Source organism: Syzygium oleosum, unplaced genomic scaffold, assembly GCF_021117445.2.
Source record: "Syzygium oleosum isolate NSW1041296 unplaced genomic scaffold, Sole_v2.1 Sole_v2.01, whole genome shotgun sequence".
Classification (NCBI taxonomy): Eukaryota; Viridiplantae; Streptophyta; class Magnoliopsida; order Myrtales; family Myrtaceae; genus Syzygium; species Syzygium oleosum.
In genome coordinates, this window is record NW_026607485.1 from 15,149,587 (window position 1) to 15,155,586 (window position 6,000).

Here is a 6,000-nt window from a genome sequence, read left to right on the forward strand (position 1 = left end):
CATTGCCGCCCGCCACCACCGCCCACTGGCCGTTCACTGCCGCCGCCACTCGCCAGCCGTCCACCATCGCCCATCAACCGCCCGCCAGCCACTCGCCGGCTGTCCGCCGCTGCTCGCTCACCGATTGTCAGCTCGCCACCACCACTTGCCGGCCGCCCCCCGTCGACTTCCCACCACTGCCGCTTGCTGGCCGTTTGCCCACCACCACTACTCACCGGGCGGCGGGAACATAAATTTCGCATCATTATCAAACGCTACTTTTTGCTCAGAAACTTATTCGGAAAAGAGAAATAGGGTCGGGAAAGAGAAATGATTTCATTCACACCCTAAGTATCCTCCTCATTTAACAGAATAATTTTTTTATTCATATTTTCACACACCTTGATCCATTGCAATATGTATGAGACCGAGTGATCATGTCAACTGCATCTAAACTATGTGCACTGGCAATATCTTAGTTAGCATGGAAAACTCATGAAAACATGCTAGACTTAGTGAAGAGAGTCCCCTCGAACAACACATAATCGACTTCGATTTTATGTGTGTAGCTCGACATCATATCGTCGGGATAATGAAAAGCTTTTAGTCCGTAACTTTATAGCCTCGACTTGGATCCATCGACTTCGAAATTTCGATTTCATTGTAAGATTTTGATTCCGTCCACCAAGCCTATTCATAACATTGCATCTTTAGAGCTTAAATGAGTACGGTTTGTTTTGTAAGTGTGCAAATTAGGAGAAGAATGTGGGATGAGTGGTCATTAGGGGTGTGCAAAACAGACCGTCCAAATCGGGAACCACCCGTACAGGATCGAACTGGTCGGTTTGGTCTGGTTCCGGGGAGTTTTGATCCGGTTCCAAGGGGGGACCGGACTGAACCAGGCCGACTAGACCAACTACATATACTTCTTTTAATTTTTTTATTTCTTTAAAAAATTAGTAAAATGTGAACTAAACCCTTAGCGAACTTCATTGACATAAATTCAATGACAAAAATTAGTAAAATATTAACTAAATCCTAAGTGAACTTCATTGACAAAAATTCATTTACAAAAATTAGTAAAATATAAATTAAACCCTAAGTGACCAGTTCCATTAGACCGGAATCGAACCGGACCGGGAACTGATCATCCCTAGTGGTCATAAGGAGAGAGAGGGATCGTAATGGATGAATCGGTGATAATCACTTGTGTGCCTTTACCGAAATAACCTTCAACAAGAGCCATTTTGGGAAAGTGAAAGGAACGATTATCGGGTTTGGAATAGGTAACACACGAAATTACGTATTCAGAATCGATGAAAGCATAACCAATATCAATATTTTTTTGGGAGCAACACTAAAAATTTGCGAACTTTACCTCACCGTACAATGGCAATTTTTAATTCTTTTTCCCTGGTCCTACAACTTTTAAATCATGATTCAATATGGTCCTTAAATCAATTGTCACATGTAAATTATAAGGTAGGCAACTTGCAACCAGTCAACTTTCACGAAGAGAGAGAGAGAGAGAGAGAGAGAGATTGGAGGCGGAACGGCGGTTGGACACACAAAGGTCGTCGGGAATGATGGCGATGGTAGTTGAACGTGTATTCGTCGTTGAAGATGGTGGTAATAGTGGTTGGTCAAGGTGTTAAAATGAGTCATGCAGGCATTATTTGACTTATATTTTTGGGACTAGGTTGCTTGTGGGTAGTTCAAACATTTAAAGCGCTGGGTGAAAGTAGTTTACAATTAAAGTTCATTTAGATTGGGTCTTAATGGGTTTCTAGAGAATCCATTTTTGGCTAGCTACTTATGGGTACTCTCAATTGGATGAGCTGGATCGAACAACGCACACTCCCTTAGGAGGTGGTCGGCGTTGCATGACCATAGACCTAAGGTTGCGAGAGGCGGGTGACCACCATCAGAGGTTGGAACCTCCATGGCCATAGGTCCTTCTTTCTCTCCCTGGCTCTCAATTCAATGAAGATAATGAGCCAAACCTACCATTGCGGCTATGGAGGCCACTAGCCTTGAGTGACCATAGATCGGGGCTTGCGAGGGCGAGCGATCCCAAATCTACAGGTCGTGACCGTCACAGCAACTAAGCGTAACCTCAGCACAGAGGTATAGATAGAGAGGCACCTAATTAGTCGAGTGGGCAAGGGGGTTGGTGTCGCTAACGGATCGGAGGCATGATGGTTGTTGGGGTGTGGTTCATACTCCCCATCGACAAGAAGGCACGAGAGTCCCATTCTCCAATGAGTGGGCAAGGTTCACGGGAGCGGCAGTCCTAAGCCACAAGAGGGCTTTTATAGTATGAGCCTGGAAAAAGAAAGTTTTCTAATTCAATTAGGTTTCCTATTTTGAATAGATTTCTTAATTAAATGGTTTCTTAATTGGAGTAGGTTTCCTAATTAGAACAGGTTTCCTAGAAAGAGATTTCCTATTTTGAATCAAACTATTGCCCATATATAGTCTCATTCTCTTGTAATTAAGATATGTAATATAGAGGTGCGAGGTGCTAATTATAGTGGAATCCTCTGCTGGACGTAGCCCTAGTTTAAATGTGAACCAGGATAAAAACCTTGTGTCTCGATTCTCTTTCTCATTTTTACTTTCTATTTCTTTGTGATTGTGCGGTGAATCCCAATAACTGGTATCAGAGCCAGGTTTAAGGTTACGGTTCCTTGGCGAAGAGAGATCCGAAAAATCGAATCTTGGGAAGATGTCATCGGCTAGTCAATGAGGAATTGAAGTAGAAAGTTCAGAAGAAAGGGTTTCGAGTTATGGAAATTGAAGATGGAGGCTTTGCTCGTAGATAGAGATCTATGGCACGTGATCGAAGAAGATAAACCCAAGGAAAAATCCAAGGAGAAGGCAAAGGAGACCGAGTCCACGTCCGATGAATTGAAGGCTTGGAATAGCAGCAATTGGAGGGCGCGAAGCCTAATCTAGTTATGCCTTGCGGTTAGTGTCCTGGTGAACGTGACCTATGAGAAAACGGCGAAGGACCTCTGGACGAAGCTGGAAAACCTTTATCAGAGCAAGTCACTCATAAACAAACTCTTTATGCGGAAGCGATTGTACAACTTGCGGATAAGCGAAGGTGATTTTTTTTCTGCACACTTAAACGAGTTTAATACTATTTACGAGCAACTTGCATCGATCGATATCAATCTAGATGAGGAAGATAAAGCATGTACTTTGTTATGTTCACTGCCGAATTTATGGGAACATATAATTATTTCGATTGGCACTGGTGTTAGTGCATTATCCTTTGAAGGCATTGTAGCTACTCTATTGTCTGAGGAGATGAGAAGAGCTGGTTCTGATAGTGCAACGCAAGAGGCTCTTTTCGTAAGAGGAAGGAGCAGTGAACGATCCAAATCCAGATTTTATGGTAGGAATAAGTCCAGAGGAAAATCTAAAATCCGAGATCGATCGGAAATAACGTGTTGGAAGTGTAAAAAGTCTAGACACTTGAAGAAATATTGCATAACCAAAAGTATAGGTCCAGAGAAGCAAGATGAGGCATCATCCTCTAGTGCAAAGAAGGATGATGACAGTGGCACAGGAGACATGTTTCTCGTCTGTAATACATCATAAGGTGACTGTAATGCATGGATAATTGATACTGGAGCGTCTTTCCACATGACGCCTCATAGAGATTGGTTTTGTTATGATGAGCCATATCAAGGAGGTATAGTGCGAATGGGGATGACACGGCGCTTGATATTGTTGGTCGCAGAAAGGTGAAGCTGAAGATGAAAGATGGGACAATCAAGAATCTTTCGGATGTGATACATATACCTGGTCTTATGAGGAATCTTATTTCTATGGGAACTATGGCAGATGCTAGCATTACATTCACTAACGACAAATATTCATGCAAGCTAACCCGTGGATCTATAGTGATCGCTAGAGGCAAATGATATGGAAAATTGTGGAAGTTATTGGGAAGCACAGTGATCGGCGGTGAGAGTTATATCTCAGAGTAGGTGGAAGAAGATCTTTCGATGCTATGGCATCGGAGATTGGGTCATATCGGTGAAAAAGGGCTGATGACCCTTACCTCAAAGAAGATGGTAAATGGAATTCCAAGCTGTTCAATGGATTTCGGATTTTGTGAACATTGTTTATATGGAAAACATAATCGGGTATCTTTTGAATCCATAGGAGGGAGAGCGAAAGGGATTCTAGATTTGATCCATGATGACGTCTTCGGGCCTGCACCTGTAGCATCATTTGGAAAATCAAGGTATTATGTTTCTTTTACCGATGATTTTTCTAGCTATGTGTGGATATATTTTCTGTAAAGGAAAAATGATGTGCTTGAAAAATTTCGCGAGTTCAAAGCTTTGGTGGAAAATCAGTTTGATAGAAAAATCAAAGTTTTACGGACTGATAACGAAGGAGAATTCTGTTCAACGAAATTCGATCAATTCTGCGCGACCAATGGCATTGTCAGGCAGAAGACAACGCCTTATATACCTCAGCAAAATGGGGTGGCAGAGATGCTTAATCGGTCTCTCATGGAAAATGCAAGAAGTATGCTAAGTGGTGCAGGCTTAGCAGCTGAATTTTGGGCGGAAGCAGTAGCTACCGTGTATTATCTGAAAAACAGGTCTTTCATATCAGCTTTGAAGGATCAGACACCGTTTGAGGCATTGTTTGAAAAGAAGCCAAACATATCCCATGTTAGAGTGTTTGGTAATGAAGCATATGTAAATGTGCCAAAGGAAAAGAAGAACAAGCTTGAGATCAAGTCAAAGAAGTGTACCTTCATTGCATACAAGGATGGTGTCAAAGGGTATAATCTATGGAATCCTGATACTAAATGTATCATCTACAACAGAGATGTGGTGTTCAGAAAATCTACGACAAATCATATTATTCGCCATGCTCCTGAAAAATCACAGACGGTTGAGTTAGATGTTGATTTGAAGGAAGAGATAGAGGCTACAATAGCTAGAACAGAAAATTCAAATTTCGAAGCTGATGAGCCTGACGAGGCGGATGACGTAGTAGATTTTGAAACTGAGTCTGAAGTTGAAGCACCACCTGAATCGATCTTAAGAAGTCCACACGGATGAGAAAACCACCTGAGAGGTATACCCTATTTGTCAGCAATGAGAATTATGCTCTGACTGTTATAGATGATGATCCAAGTATTGTTAAAGAAGCAAGAAGTGCGGAGGATGCCAAATAGTGAGAGAAAGCCATGAAACAAGAGATGGACTCACTAGACAAGAACGGAACGTGGAGTCGGGTCAAACTACCTACTGATCGAAAGGCAATTGGTTGCAAGTGGGTGTTCAAGAAGAAAATATCTGCAGATGGAGAGATAGAACGTTATAAAACCCGTTTTGTTAGAAGTGCGGTTATATGTGACTACGCCATTAATGGATAAGGTATGCATATCGTTAGGGTGCCCGGACTGTAAAATAGTAATAGGTGGCGTAGAAAGCAAGATAGATTTGGCTGTTTTGACAATGTATGATTTTGATGTGATTGTGGGCATGGATTGGTTAGTCAAACAGAATGCTGTGATGGATTGCAGTAGCAAGGTGATTCACTTAAGTCCGGCTGGACACCCTAGATTCGAGTTTGTAGGGAGTCGAGGAGGAACCTCGATCCCTTGGGTTTCATCAATAGAAGCAACCAAGTTGTTGGATGAGGGGTGTTAAGGTTGCCTAGCAAGTGTGGTTGATTCGACGGCAGAAGAAGTGCGGCTAAAGGATATAGCAGTGGTGTGCAACTTTCCCGATGTCTTTCCCCAGGAATTGCCGGGATTGCCACCAGAAAGAGAAGTGGAGTTTGTTATCGAGTTGGCCCTTGGGACTGAGCCAATCTCGAAGCCGCCTTATAGGATGTCGTTGTCGGAGTTGAAAGAATTAAAGGTTCAGATGCAGGAACTACTGGACAAGGGTTTTATTCGACCAAGTACGTCTCCATGGGGAGCGCCAATCTTGTTCGCAAGAAAGAAAGATGGGTCGTTGAGGCTATGTATCGACTACC